The sequence below is a fragment of the Nuphar pumila genome, chromosome 7 (genome assembly GCF_984573655.1).
Source record: "Nuphar pumila chromosome 7, dmNupPumi1.hap1.1, whole genome shotgun sequence".
In the NCBI taxonomy this organism is placed as follows: Eukaryota; Viridiplantae; Streptophyta; class Magnoliopsida; order Nymphaeales; family Nymphaeaceae; genus Nuphar; species Nuphar pumila.
This window is the reverse complement of record NC_143255.1, coordinates 26,266,894-26,283,413: the sequence shown is the minus strand read 5'-3', so window position 1 is coordinate 26,283,413 and position 16,520 is coordinate 26,266,894. Positions and strand designations below refer to the sequence as shown.

General features: G+C 38.0%; 1 pseudogene; it reads right to left on the bottom strand.

The window, feature by feature from the left end:
- Positions 1–9,363: 9,363 nt before the first annotated feature.
- Positions 9,364–13,750, bottom strand: LOC149831606 (GDSL esterase/lipase APG-like; annotated as a pseudogene).
- Between the last annotated feature and the right edge of the window lie 2,770 nt (positions 13,751–16,520).

The window sequence follows — 16,520 nt, the reverse complement described above, 5'->3', positions numbered from 1 at the left end:
TTAGCTATCTTCTTATACTATCAAGCCGTCTATGACTTTGTTTTTTAGAAGATTTTTTTTTTTAAATATTTTGTTAGAGCCAATATTTAACTCTTTTCAAATTTGGTGTGTCTACTTCTTTGTTATCGGTCAACCTTTTCATACTCGACAACAAATAGGAGCATATGTAGGCACCTCATTTTTTATTAAAATATTTACACTAAAAAAATTTATGTTTTTGTTATATACCCCAAAACAAGGTTAACTTCAATCTGATTTTTAACCTTCAAAATTACTTCTTTTAGCTTTTTTATGACAAGAAAATTAAAGAGAAGATTTTCACTTTTCAATAAGTCAAAAATCAGGTCAATCCGGCATCAACATAAAAAATTATAGCTAAAACAAGTTTTATGTTGCTAACAACATATTAATTATTGTCATTATTTTCTTAAATTAGCGTTGGTATCCTTGAATTGTCGTAACTCGTTAGGAGTTAACCCCTTTTTTTTGGAGGTAGCATCAACATTTTCTAATGACACAATAATTTATTGTTAAGAATGAGCCACCTCCATGAATTGTTGTCAACACCTATTATTGACAACAAATCACAATTGTCGTGAACGATTCCCGCAGGTTTTAAAAGTATGTCTTCACCCTTATCCTATCCTATCCTACTTTCAAACCGAGAACACAATATTTTCAGCAAAAATCCCCTTTACAAAAAAATAGTCCCTTATCTTAGGCAACATGCCTTGGACAAATCTCAACACTTCATTCAAAAACTACCCATTGTGAGTCGTTCATCTCAATCTGGATCAGACTTAGAAAGATGAATCTTGGATATTCATGAAACATATTTGGATCTGACAAAAAAAACTATAAATAGAGGACCACCTCCCCTATTTTAATATCTAGAGTTTGAGCCCTAACTGCACCCTTACTCTGTAAAAATCTTTACATGACCTTGCCTAGTGGATCTAGCCTAGTTGACTCTACCAAGCCTAGTCTAGAACTTAGATCCTCTATCTCACCCCTTTTTTTTAGCTCTCCTGCACTCGTCAACATAGAAAAGGATACCTAAGCCTGATGAGAGATCCAATCCCTTTTTATTGTTATTTTAATCATTTATTTGTATTTTATAAGTGTTAAAAGCCTAACGTTCGTATATTCTTGTTTGTTTTCTATTTTTTCCAAGTCTTGGTGGCTCTCGCCACCAAACTCATTTTTTATAGGATTCACGTACAGAGTACATTCAATTGCAAACTACAATCTCAAAAACGAAGATCTAGAGCTCTTGGTTTGGTTGATCCCTCCTTAACAAAGGAGGAAAAACACACAGCCTTGAAGAACGGTCCCCCAATATCTCAAATTTGGATCCATTTTAAAAATGTTTTTCATAAAAACCCATTTTGTTTTCAAAAGTTTAAAGATCCACAGTAGCTTACTCAAGCAATGAGTAATCTTAGTTGAGTACATGAAGCCTTGCATAAGCCTGACAAATCCACTTACAAAAAGACTTTCACAATAATCATAAAAAGTGCATTGGATGGAATGTGATTAAAATTTATAAAAGAAATTACACACAATGGTAACCCAACTAAGTCACTGAAGTCACTTAAGTTCTTTGTTCAATGAAAAAAACAACTCACTAGGGTAATTAAACAAGCAATAAAATATATATGAAGATAGATAGCATTTTTGTATCTTATTCTAATATAAGTGCTCAAAACATGTGATATAAGAATAAGTCACATGACCTTCATATCCCCTTTGTTCAAGGTTTGACTCCCATCGAGTGTGCAAGTGCCTTTAATTGGTGGACCCTGTAAGGGTTTTGGTGTCAATGACCTCACCTAGGGTTTACCTCATAGGGGATGGGCTCTTTAAGTGACCCAATTCTCGTTGAGGGTACTTTATCATAAATAAAAAAAGAAAAGACTTTTAGCGAGATCCATAGGCCAAGATTGGTGAAAGTGTTTAAACTAGTTTCCACTTTTGATGGATTCACCTATATAAGTATAAAAGTGTGGGTTGCGTTCTATGAGATTTAGGTTATTTGCAAAGTACTTATGAAATGGGATACTGCATGGAAACCTAAATACATGCACCATATATATATTGATGACACCTATGATTACATAATAGAAGTGTGTGTGAATGAGCATAGGATGTCAAACATCTAGACTAAGTTCAAAGCTTAACTACTTAGTTTCAAAGATAATTTGAATCTCATACCCACTAAGAGAATGTTCAAACTTAGAAGGTACTTTCATTTAAGATGACTTTCATAAGTAACTTCTTATTTTCTATTCACAATTTTGATCCACACGAGGATTGTTGTTGCTTTGATTCAAAATTATGTGCATTTTGAATCATGAATTTGGCCAAATACCCACCTTTTGCCCTAAGTTTTAAGAAATGATTTTTGGAGAAAAAATTTACTTTATGATAATTGTTTAGACCCATAATGATTATGTTTAAAAAATCCATGGGGTTTATATAGTGTATGAGTGATTTTAAAGGCAAGATCCTCTAGGGAAATGTCAATTGAACTTTAGAGTTTAGATTTGGATTTGGCTTTACATTTAGACTCTGATTTGATCTTGGACTTGAATTTAGATTTGGCCCAGTTGGTTCAGACTTGGTCATGTTTTGTTTAAATTTTAAAGTTGACACTCTTTCTACCACTTTTTAGATCGTTTTGAATTCCTTAATAAAGTATTTAAAATAAAATATTTGGGTTTGACCAATCAGCTGATCAGACCCATTTTGAACATACCCAGGCTAATAAGTACATGCAAACAATGTGGTTAATGGATTGATGCAACCCAATTGACTAGCCATTCTAACCTAGGTCTTTATATTCCTTGATTAGTCCTTGGTCTTCCAAACACTTCTCTGCAACTCTTCTTCTTCTATGTTCTTCTTTTTTTCTCAAAAAATGCTCAAGGTGATTTTGGTGAGTCATCTCAATGCAATAGAAAGCAGTAGAGCATAAATAGGTGTGGGTTTGGTTGTATCCCAAAAGCAGAGGTGCAAACCACTTTATCGCACTCGAGTTCTCACTTAAAGGGGCATATACCGCTTTTAAGAAAGTATCATTGTTGTGCACCTCTAGACTATTTTTTGGGCATTGACTTTATCGACACCACCTTAACGGTTGTGAAATTTCAACAAATAAGTCCCTTCACCCAACAACCACATACTCTATTAGCATAGTGCAAAAGATGCTAGATTATGATAGATTTTAATGCATGTGGGTTGATAAATCATGTAATATTGTAGCCCATATTTTGGCCAGAATAGGTGCTCTATGTGCACATAGGATTTGGGAGGATAAACCTTCTGAATGAGTGCCAAACCCAAATAATTTGGATGCTAATTAATCTCTTGTAATATGGTTTGGGTCTGCCTGACCCCAACTTGCCAATAAAAAAAAGTTTAGAAGCTATGATTTGGATAAATACTAAGAGATAAAAAACTCACTCTATAATGAACTTTTTGTTAGTAATTGTCATGCAACATATGCCTCATAACTCCCACAAGGGCTCCTGCTCATCTGGTGGAGGTAACTTGTGACTGTCATCAAGTTGATGGGACGTCACAAGTTTGAATCCCACCAGTAGTGTCCCTTGCTGCAAGGTCGAAGCTGAGTGTACTCCCCCAGTGGGTAGGGGAGCCTCAAGGGTTTTACCAACCGAAGGCCAGCCAATGTGAGGTCGGTGATGGGTTTTTCCCTTGAATTATCCCAATATATATGCTTTGTTAATTTTCTCAATTCTCTTGACATGTTTGATTGACAAGGCACAAACATCTGTCGCAATGATTTGTATCCCATCCAAACTCAGCCCAATGTCCCACATTAAATGGAAGATGTAGAAGTCCTATCCTTTGCGATCTGATTTGGTGGGAATTGAATTGTCACAGACTGTTACATCCAACTATCAAACACCCTCTCAAGTACTGTTAATTAGAGATAAACCAATCTGCTAGATGACCTTATCATTATCTCGTCGATTAGTTATGCATAAAATTATGGATAAGCCAAATTCTCAACAACATGGTTGCTGTTTTGATTAAAATTCTTATCTAATCAAAATTTGAAAGTGATTGAGATTTGTTTGTTGTAAATAACCAACAGATAAGAGTTATCCTAAAATCATGGGATTTTCAAGCTCATAGTTTTTTTTTCTCTTCTTTCTTCTTGTATAATTATTACTCTCACTGAAATTTCATTTATTTTCCATCCTACAAATCCAATCGTCGTTTAACACGATATCAAAGCCGGTGTTATTTATTTATGCTCATCTCGATATTTCACAGTTGCATCATGCACTGCTTTGCACATTTTGTTTGCTGGACTGAGCACCAGGTTGTAGATGTTATTCTTTTAAATATTCATATGAACGTGAGAAGCCATATCAAGTGCCACTTGTAAGCTGCAGTTCGCAACAACAGCTGATTCAATCACAATAGTGGAGCGTGTTTAACACAAATTACTCTAAGAAAAATGGTTGCAGAGACTGTGAAATCAACCAACATCGAAGGAGATTTATCAATGAAGTCAACCGTTAGCTCATATTTTTTGCATCACTTAGACAACTCAGGTATGGTGTTGGTATCCTAGGTTTTAACTAAGGATAATTATTCGACATGAAAATGAGCTATGTGTATGACTCTAAGCGCCAAAAATAAGCCCAGTTTTATCGATGAAACGGTTCCAAGACTGGGTACTTATTATACTTCATTTATGGCATGACAAAGATATAATGATATGGTGCTTTCATGGATTTTGAACTCAACTCATAAGGATATATCTTCAAGTGTTATATATTCAGAAACTGCATTTGATGTCTGGAATTAACTCTATAAGTGGTTCTCTCAATCAAATGCATCACAATGCATCACGCATCTATCAAATTCAGTTTGATATAATTAACCACAAACAACATCAATCATCCATTGCCATTTATTTTATGAAGCTTAAAGGAATATGGAACGAATTAGCTTCATATATCTCGTATCCAACTTGCTCTTGTGGAGCAATGAAGGTTGTTCAAAACATACAACAAAGAGATCGATTGATGCAATTTTTGATGGGGCTTAATGATAGCTACAGCTCTATTCAAAGCTATATTCTCTTAATAAAACTGATTCCATCCGTCTCGAAGCCATATGCCCTCATCATTCAAGAAGAGAGACAAAGAGAGATGTGAGTTCTTCTTCCGTTATCCGATGAACATGGCATGTTGGCTGCCACAATTGAGCATAAGGATGATAAATGAATGAATACAAGATTTTTTTCAACCAAGAACATATCCAAATCGTCCAAGACCCAAATATGACCATTACGGTAAATTGGGTCACATCAAGACTCGATGTTATCAACTTTATAGTTATCCAAATTCAATCAACAATGGCAACACAAGTGTAAGGGTGAATTCGGCTACATCAAGTGAAGGAACTGCCATACCTCATATCACACCCGAAAAATATAAATATCTCATAACCCTTATGTCACAAGGTAAACAGAAACCATAAGTCAGCCTAGCAGGTAAAATTTTAGCCTTTCTTTCTTGCTCTTCTTGTTGGATAATAAACACTTGGGCCACCGATCACAATTTCTAGTTTAGATTTGTTATATTCGCCATGACCCATTATTTGTCCACCAATAGGATTACCCACCAGATTGTCTACTCTAGTCACCCACATTAGCAGTGCACACATTAATTCACAAATATGCCTAACCGATGTCTTATGTGTCCCTAGCTTCAAATACAATTTGATATCCATTAGCAAATTGATAAAAGATTTACAATGTGATGCTGTTTTCACCAATGGATCTTGTATTGTTCAGGACCGTTGCTCGAAGCAGACAATTGGAGTGTGTAAAATGCAAAATGGCCTTTATATGTTTAAAATCAAGAGTGGAGTCACACTCTCTAATTTCAGTCCTGCTTATCTTATCGTCTTGGGCATATTTTGCATTTTTGTTTTCAGTATCTTGTTGATTCTAATAAAATAAATTCTTGCAAGTTTGATGTAATATGTTCAATTTGTTGTTTGGCTAAACAACCGTGTCTTCTATTTTTAAATAGTGTTATTAACTCTATATCAGTTTTTGAACTCATTCATATTGATTTATGGGGAGGACATCAAACTCTATTATTATCTGGTACTCTTGCTCAACTTGGGTTTACCTAATGCGTTATAAATCCAAAACCTTTTTTCTTTTTCAAGATTTTTTTGTCATGATCAAAACCCAATTTAAAATTCAAATCCAAAAGGTTAGGAGTGATGATGAGAGTAAATTTTATTTTAATGAAATGCAAATATTTTTTCGCAGCTAGGGTATATTTCATCAACATAGTTGTGTATATACCCACCCCCCAACAAAATTGATCGGTCGAATGCAAGCACCGAGACCTTCTTAATATGGCTCGGGCCTTGCATTTTCAAGCAAATCTTTCTATCAAATTTTAAAGAGAATGTATCATGATTGCCGCATATCTCATAAACTTTGTCCCTAGCAAAACCCATAATGGATGAACCCCTCATGATATCGTATTCCAAAAAAGTCCTAATTATAAACACCTTAAGGTTTTCAGGTGTTTATGCTATACTCATAATATAAATCACTCCCAAAAATTTGATAGTAGAGCAAGAAAATGCATTTTCATTGGATATCCATATAGCCAAGTTGCATATCGTTTGTATGACCTTGAGTCCCATGTTACCTTCACCAGCAGATATGTGATCTTTCATGAACACGTTTTTCCATTCCAATCTGATATATATGCACCACCTAATAATGGAGATGTCCTACCCATTACTTTCTTTGATTCTACACCGGATGGTCCATTTTCAATCCAAAAAATTGATACTTCAGACGACATTATACCAGATTCTCTAAATCACAGCATATCGAGTTCACAAGATTATCCCAATTCATCTGAATCTATTCCTCCCTCTCCAGTCAATCAAACCACTTCTAGTTTGACCTAGTCAGAACCACCTATCTCGGTTTTAATCAGATGATCCTCTAGGGAGAGGACTGAATCTACTTATCTCAAGGATTATAAATGCTACGTTGCATTTTGCTTGCCCACATCGAATGCTTAGAGTGTCAACCAAAAAGGTACAAGGTATCCCGTTGTTCATTATCTCACATATGAAAATTTCTCTCTATCTCACCGTGCTTTCCTTGAAGCCATTAACAAAAACCCCAAACCTTTGCCCAAGTTGTAGGGTGTGCTAATTAAAGAGAAGCAATAGTAGTCAAAATTCAAGCCCTCGAAGACAACCAAACTTGGATGGTTATACATCTTCCACCAGGTAAATGTTTCATTGATTGCAAATGGGTTTACAAGGTGAAGTACAAATTCGACGGGACCATTGAGCATTATAAAGCACATCTTATTGCAAAAGGCTATACACATATAGAGGGCCTTGACAACCACAAAACATTTGCTCTCGTGGCTAAGCTCGCCACTGTTTGGTGCCTATTGGCAGTCGCCATCGTAAGAAATTGGGTTCTTTATAATTTGATGTTAACAATGCATTTTTACACGGAGACAAATTTACATAAAATTGCCTCCTAGTTTTAGGCGATAGGGGGAGCAACAAGTTTGTCGGCTCAATAAATCTCTCTATGGCCTCAAACAGTCATCTCAAAATTGGTTTGCAAAATTTTTAAGTTTTCTTAAAGGGATTGGTTTTACCCAATTTAAAGTTGGCTATTCATTGTTTTCTTGCTTCACAAAGCATGGATGTATATTTGCTCTCGTATATATTGATGATATTATCATTGCTGGAGATGACGTTGCAAAAATTAGTCAACTAAAGGTCCTTCTAAACAATGCATTTCACATCAAGGACCTAAGAGCACTTAAATATTTTTTGGGAATCAAAGTGGTAAGATCTAGCAAGGGCATTTTCTTATCATAGCATAAATACGCGTTGGACATAATTGGAGATCATGGCTACTTGGGGGCCAAACCATCGGATTTTCCTATGGAGCAACATATGAAACATAATTCAGAGGAAGGAGAACCATTGAATGACCTGAGCCATTATCATTGACTAGTGGGTCAGTTGATATATCTTACTATAACATAGCTTGATATAGCCCATTGTGTCAATATCTTAAGCTTGTTTATGTATGCATCAAGGAGGTCACATCTTGAGGTAGCACAGAGGCTTTTGCGATATCTCAAGTCCACGCCTAGCCAAGGCATACTATTGTCATCCGACAACAAGCTTCAATTATTCATTTTATTGTGATTCAGATTGGTCATCATGCTAAAAAACTCAAAGATTTACCTCGAGTTATTGCACTATATTGGGAAAGAGTCAAATATCTTGAAAAGCAAAGAAGCAGACAAACCATATTAAGATCGTCAGTCAAGGCAGAATACAGATCAATTATGCTTGCTTGTTAGAGATAAACCAATTGGCTAGACTATATCTCACTGATTGGTTATGCATAAAATTATGGATAAGCCAAATGCTCAACAACATGATTGCCGTTTTGATTAAAATTCTTATCTAATCAAAATTTGGAAGCGATTGATCTAAGATATGTGATTATTACTCTCATTGAAATTTCGTTTATTTTCCATCCTAAAAATCCAATCATCGTTTAACAAGTAATGAGAGAGGAAGATGACATTTAGGTTGGTTCATCAATATCTCAGGCACCCACCCCTTGGCAAACGAGCTGAGCTTGAAGTGTTCAAGCAGGTCAAGCAGGCATTTAGGTTGGTTCATGAGTCTGAGTTAATTAGATGAGCCAAGTCTCGGCAAGTTTGTTTACCAAAAATAACATTGTTTTAGAGCTGGATCGATGAAAATAAGATTACGATAAAAAAAACAATGTCTCAGAGCTAGAAGTATTAAGAATTTACCACTATACCTATTTTCTGCAAAGCAAATAGTTTAATCATATGTTCTACGTATATTATATGATGAAAAATCTGAACTATACTTTTTGCTATTTAATAAGCTCATACGAGTGAAACTGAGCTGAGTACCTATTGTTTCATATTCAGCTTGGTGAGCTTATTTTGCGAGTTTGAATATGCCCTTTACGAGCTGAACATAAGCTGAGTGGCTCGGCTCGTTTTCCCAACTCTACTCATCTATAAAATGAAAATAAATTAGAAAATTACACTAGAACCACTAAACTTTCTTGGCTTATCTTAGTTTTCTAGATAGATGAATGAATAAAGGCACCATTGAGCAATTTTTTAGCCTATATTCGTTGGCAGGACAAAACCAATCAAATACCCAATATCCTTATAAACTAGAGATCACTACTTCACATGACAGCAAAGTCTGAGTTTATTACAATATTTTAATGTACCAACTAGAACATATATAGTCACAAACGAAACAAAATATTTTAGAGACCAACTACCCAAAAGGAATAAAAAAGCATGGTTTGCTTGATAATGATGATGGCTCCTATGAGATTAGAGAGATCCCTTGAAGCAAAAGTGCATTGGCCAAGACCTGGTTGGCAGCCTCAGAAGGATGGAAACTGTCCCAGAACACGTACTCAGTCGCATTGGCACATGTGCCAGGAGAGTTGGCATTGCAGAGAAGTGAGGTCTCAATGGTTCCAGTCCCACAACATGCTTTCCTGGCCTCAAAGAATCCTGTACAAATTCAAGGTTGGTGATCCATTGTCTCACAATGGCTTAGTCAGAAAGAAAAAGCAGACCTTTCCCACTTTTTAAATGGGTGTGAGGTAGGGGCCATGATGGTGGGTTCCAGTTGGAATGTTAGAATAACTAGGTGCACCACCTCCAATGAATCATTAGAAGTTTCTTGCAATAATGAATGCATCCACCAAAGTCTCAAGTCAGATAATGGCATTGTTGGAAGAGAGACAAAAAAAATGATACAGCTGTTTGAATGCCCTAGATCTCAACCGTCCACATCACACCAGATGGATCTTGAGTATCGATGTGGTGGCATATCTGACGGTCAAGAAAACAGAGGATCACCAATAGAATAGAAGGAGCACAGATCCCCGCAATGCATATTTTTTGCCGGGTCACTTGATAGGCTCGCCCTCCTGAGAGGTAAACCCCCGGGTGAGGTCACCAATGCCTATGTTCTTACGGAGCCCACCAGTTGAAAGCACCCACACACTCAGTGAGAGTCGAACCTGGGATAAAAGGGTCAGCACCTTCTCCCATAGAGATTCATGCATCTCATATCTACCCAAAAATGAATATTTGAGGTTCATTTTCCCATAGAGATTCATGAATGTAAAATGCAGTGGGGGTGGGGTCAGAGGCATGTGCATCTAAAGTAATCAGATCTCGAATCCAAGCTTGAGAATGAAGTTTCCAGTGTTGGATAAGGATATTCATAGTAGTAGCCTCAAGTAGAATCAGTTGCTATAACCAGTGAACAGAGTGAGCCTTTAGGGTGCGTGGTGGAAGAGGGTGCCATGGCAGCACCTGCCACGGCACCTCCTCCCACGGAATGCAAATCAGACCACCCTCCCATGGAAATGAGTACATGGAAAGAGATACAACAAGCTGAGCAAACTCAGGTTCGGCTCATTTAAGCCCAGCTCGAACTCGTTCGAGTAAATAAACAAGCCGAGCTTGAACACAAGCTCAGACTCATTGAATATATATATGTATAACTTTTTTTTTTTGGATCAAAGGCACAAACAAAAGTTTCATCAAGTGGGTAGTGCATTTGACATTTGTGAGAGAGGTGGGTGCTTTGAATCCCACCCTCCGCACTTTCATTGAAAATGTTTTTTTTTCAAAAAATTAACTTGCTTGAGCTGAGCCGAGCCATACTCGAGCTGAGTTTGTACACATGCTGTTCAAGCTCGGTTCCAGCTGAGCTTGAACATGCCTTTTTCTGAACGAGGTGAGCTTTTTGAGCATCAGTTTGGCTCGAGTCCAGCTCGTGTGCACCCCTAGGAAGGAGGGTCCAAGGTCCAGCACATAGTGTTGCATTGTGAGGCCCGTAGAAATGGCACAGGACCCATGCATTTCTGCAGAAACTGCCTACTTTCCATGCAATGCAAACGTACCCTTGAGACACGTTTGTTTGCCAAAGAAAGGGCCTCCGCGCAGACTCTCCACGGAAATAAAGTCTGACCTAATCCCGTCGGACTTTGTTTCGGCTGAAAAGGGGGGGCTCCCGTTGAAACACAGGCCCCTTTCTTCGCTGAAAGTGAATCCTGTGTTTCAATGGGATGTGAGGCCCGTGGAAAAGCATGGGGTCTCGTCTGTTTCCGCGGAAAAGCCCCATTTTCTGTGGCACACAAACGTGCCCTTAGAGTGCAGTTGGGCTCAATCAAAGTAAAGACACGAGTAAACAGCGCCAAGTCTTATATCCAGGGGTGTCAACGGGTCGGGTTTGGTTCGGACCCAGGTGGAACCAGACTTGGCTCCGATTTTCAGGTATGGTATCTAGTCCAGACCTGGGTCTAATCAGACCCACCATAAGAGAAACCATACCCAGACCCGATAAGAACACGACCCAGGCCATACCCGGTAAAACAATGTCTTTTATCATTTTTACATTGAAAAATTGCACTGTCTTAATCGGAACTCGGGTCGGACCCGGGTCTGGTATAAAATTTCACAAACTATACCAGAGTGCATGTATTAATCAGACCTTCGGGTCTGGACTCGGGTCTTAATCAGATCTTCTTATTTATCACCATACCCGGACCCTATAGGGTTTGATACGGGTGGGTCCCGTTGACATCCCTACTTATATCCTCTTTTTGTCGATAGCAAAGTCTTGTATCCTTAAATAGACTTGGTCAATCAAGGGATTTGCTGAGCCTAGCCAAAGCAAAGAATCTTGAATGTTGTTAAATCAGTTTTACATTTAACCAACCACCCGAATTTACTTATGCTTATTTAGAAAAAAAGAAAAAATCGTGACCATCCATCACTTGTCAATCCGGTCACAAAGATGAGCGAGCACAACCATAGTCGTTGACTTAACTCTTGAAAACTTTGGTGGAACAGGTGTGTTTGGAAAGCCAAGAAAATCATGAAAATTGATGGCTTTTGCCACAATATAGTTGGTTACCTTGCTTGGCAGGGTCCTTGATAAGATCATAGAGGGGAGTGTAGATGTCAAAGACCGCAATCTTAAGCCCGGGAAGTGCCTTCTGCAAGGACTGAGCAGCACTACTGACCTTCTTATTGAAAACCTGGGCATCACTGTTCAATCTTGAGACGCATTCATTGCTACCGAGTCCAAACAGAGTGATGGAGGCAGGCAGGCAACCAAACGGCGGTAGGGACGTGACCCCAATTCTTCTTGCACCTAACCCATACAGTTCCTGTCGAACATGCCACCCCATTATACATTATAAACACATCTTTAGTTTCACATTAAGCAGAAAGCGCCTGCAACATTGAAAACTAAACAACCCATTTAGTTACTTGTTAGAGGGGATTTACTCTCTCATATCTCATATATATGAGAGAAAGAGGGAAAGCTTGAGATTATCTTATTGAACCTTTTTCATGTAGAGTTTTTGTGTGAATATTTCTTCAAGAAATAAATTTGGTTTTCCTCATCTTGATATCTGTGGCAAATTTTTAGAAACATTTTCTATTTCTTTTATTTTTCCTCCATTGTGCCCATTTCAGTAAAAGTCACTGCCTCTAATGTCTAAAGAACAAATTTCACAGACACACGAGAGAGGGAGGGAGGGAGGGAGGGAGAGAGAGAGAGACCTGAATGAAGGAAGAGAAACCCTGAACTAGAATATCTGAGAACTGGGCAGGGGCGTAGACTGTGTTCAGCAGTGGGTTGATGTAGTAGTATTGAATAAAATCACTGCTTCCTGCACTCAAAATATAGAGGGCGTCGCTTATGATGGAAGAGGCCTTGGACCTCCCTGCAATCTCCCCCAGTTTAGACTGGTACTCTCTGTAATAACCCAACTGCCTGGACAGAGGAATGGCATTCTGCAGCACCATTCAACAAAAATGAACTAACATATCTTCAAAAAATGTCGCAAAAGAACAAGTACTTTATCTCCTAGATTATTACATATAGTATTGCAGTCCTTTCATAATACCCAGAAGAAGCTGAGGCAAAATTAGCACCAATCAGGAGGTTTTTCCCAGAAGCTTGAGGGCTGAGGTATGCTGGTGGGTAGCTTGAAAATCCAAGAGTATCAGCTGCCAATCGGTAAAGCATTTTACATATAAGGTTGTGCTTGAAAAATATAAAGCTTGCAAAACATTTACCAAAAGAGAAAACAGCCAGTGTGGTGCTTGCTTACTGAGACTCATATCAGCTATTTTGGTTGATTTACCTGTAAAATCTGTAGCTAGTTTTCCATTGCAGAACCTTCCAGTTGGAGAATGTGAAACAAAATCCCTTCCATAAGGTGGGAAGTTAGACTTAACCAGAGTGTAGAGGTTGTTATTGTTTCCCACATCAACTGCTGAGTCCCCAAATGTTATGATTGCAGGAACAAGTTGTCCATGCACTGGAAAGGCCAGCAGAAGAAGAAATCCCAAGTACGAGAGACACCAACCCATTTTGCTGTGTACAAAGGTTGGTTGAAGCTTGGGAAAATGAGGGTGGTGGGCTTATGTGAAGGTGAAAATTGCAGGGTTGAAAAAGGGGGAGGTTGGGTATATTGGCACTGTGGATGAGTGCACTAGCAGACAGCTAGAGTGGATATTTATGAGTAGAGTATGAAGGTTGTTTGAGTGCATTTACTTTTAGGGGTTAAGTTTCCAAGAGACCTACACATTTCCAGCTCGACAACTTGTTAGACACAGTTCCTAGTTTTGATGCTCAGTTGATATACAGTGACGTGCTATGTTAAATTCTCTACTGCTAACAGTTGGGCATTGATCACTACTACAGAAATTACGATGATCCATTAAGTTGGTTTCTTTAATAATGCTAGTGGTTACACCACTCGTCCTCCTAACAAATTTCTTCTCATTATTTTAAATCTAATGCCACAATGTGAGTTTTTATGTGTGCGCCTGAGAGAGAGAGGTTACTAGAATAAAGCTTCAAAGTGAATAGTTGCGTCTTATTGTGTGTGTAAGCAATAGGATTGGAGGTTATGGCCCTTTTCAATGGAAGCAATGGATTCCAATTGTGGCCGATGTCATTTGATTTTCGTAACATTTTTAGAATGGTTGGTTAGCAAAATATTTCAGAGGAAGAAAGGTTAGTGAATTCAAAAAGCAAAATATTCTGCAAGATATCATCTGGTCTGATTGCCTTTATACTTCAATAACGTTTTTAGTATAGTTTGTTACCAAAAATATTCAGAGAAAGTTAGGTTGGAGAATCCAAAATATTCCAAGATATTGTCTGACCTGATTGATTTGTATTTTGGGCTGACGCTTGGCCTTTCTCAAGGCCAACTAACTCCCATTTGTATTCTGATGGGCAATGCCCATTCATTTGCAGTTACCAAAGATCGTATAAATGATCAAGTACCACAAAAAAAGCTAAGTATGCATATATGGGCCTACTGTGGTTTGTCACTTGACATGAGAAGACCAAAGTTCGAAACTCACATGGGGGTGTCTCTTGCCGCAAGATTGAAGCTGGGTGTACTACCTTGGGACCTCAAAGGATTTACCAATCGGAGGGGCACCAATGTGCTATCGTTGATGTGAGGTTTTCTTAAGGATGTCAATGGATTGGATTTTGTCTGATATCCAACCGAATCTAATTTCATTTAGTCAAATTTGGTAAAACCAAAACCATACCCTATTATAATTGGATTCAGAATGGTTTTGGATTTTTGCTACGATATGCGGATTTGATGGATATCTGAACTCTATTATATTTTAAAAAAACAAGAATATAAAAAAAACCGATTTCAATCCCATTAGGCAACATTCGACTAGTCATCCCGTTAACGTCACTAGGTTTTTTCTTGGCTTAGCCCAAAAAAAAAAAAAAAAAAAAGTACGTACATTTGGTGCACTTTATTTCTAAATGAGAAAATACGCAACAGACCTTATTAAATGAGAAGTGGAATTCAATGAGGGTTCAGATAGCTGTCGGTGCATAAAAGATGATGAATTTAAGAATGTTCAAACAAGACAAGGAAAATCGAATTCTCTAGAGAAAAAATCTCTCATATGAAAGGGTCGAAAAAACCGGTTTTCTTACCTTGTATCGTTTTTCTTACATCTTTCCTACTTCCAAATGTGCCCTAAGTCAAACTTCACTGAAATGTCTTTTCATATTGTTGGCCAAGATGTCAAGAGATTGAGGATGGACGTCAAGCAGGATATCTCATAAGTGGTTTGATAAAGGAGCTGAGATTAGGAGTGCAAATGGATTGGATTCGGATCAGCTAAATAGATAGAAAAGTTGGATTCAGATGGGGGTTGCAACTACAAAAATCATAAAATATTCATACTAGATCTGGTCCATTTTCATCCCTACCTAAGATAGTTGTGTTTGAGCTCTGAAACCTGATTAGTGTCGGGCTTACATCAATCTTTTTAGTAAACATGTGAGGGTCCAAGTAGAGATAAACTAGAAAATGCATAAACCCATGCTTGGTGTTATGCATAATATATTCCATCTGAGCAAATCCAAATAGGGATAGCCTAATATAAACTGGGCCCAGTCTGATATGACCCCCAATTCATGATCTTTCTTTGGCAAGGGTTGTTCACTGTGATAAAGACGTTGGCCCTCTTCATTTGCAACCTTCGTCTTTTCTAGGGACTCCTTTTCCAATTACCAGAATGATTGGAAAGAGGCAGTTTCAGGCACTGAGGAAGGTTTTTTCCTCAAATAAAAAAGGCTGCTTGATGCGACACTCAGTTTCCTCACCAACCACATCAATTTTTTACAAGTGATTGCCAGCTACAACTATAGTGGGAAGCATGCTTCTCATTCGCTTATATATGTTTGTTACTTGTGCCTTGCTTTCTCATTGCTTCCACCTCACTTCCTATTTGTTTTTCATTCATTTTCACTTTGCTTTCTATTTTAACTTGTAGGTTCTTGTGTGTGATGTTTATAACACAAACACTTGTAAATGCTTTCACATCATTTCCTAGTTCCTACTTGCACATCGCTTCGTATTTATCTCCATGTTGTTTCTTCTTCAAATGGGGCTCCGCTTGTTTGGCATGAGATCTTAGTGTAAGTCACCATGTGTCGGGACGTTGAAGTTCAAAACCCAATGGTATGTTGTGTTACTGGTCGGGGTCTGCCTAACCGCATTAAAAAAAAATATATGCTTTAGGACATCCAAATTGAAAGTAGTTCAGTTTGTAGTCTCGCCTGAAGGGCAGATCAGGTTCAATGTGATTGCACACTTTTTGGTGTGCTAGCTGCTGCACCTGATCACCCACCATCTGCTGTTGAGCCCCCACAGCTGACAGGTAACATAACAAAGATGGTCGGTGATCAGGTGCAAAAGAACACCAAAAGTGTGCAATCACATTGCACCTTATCATATAGTGTGGGCGCCGACCCAAGGTCAATACAACAACAACTACGCCTTCATCCCAAAACAATTGGGGTCGGCG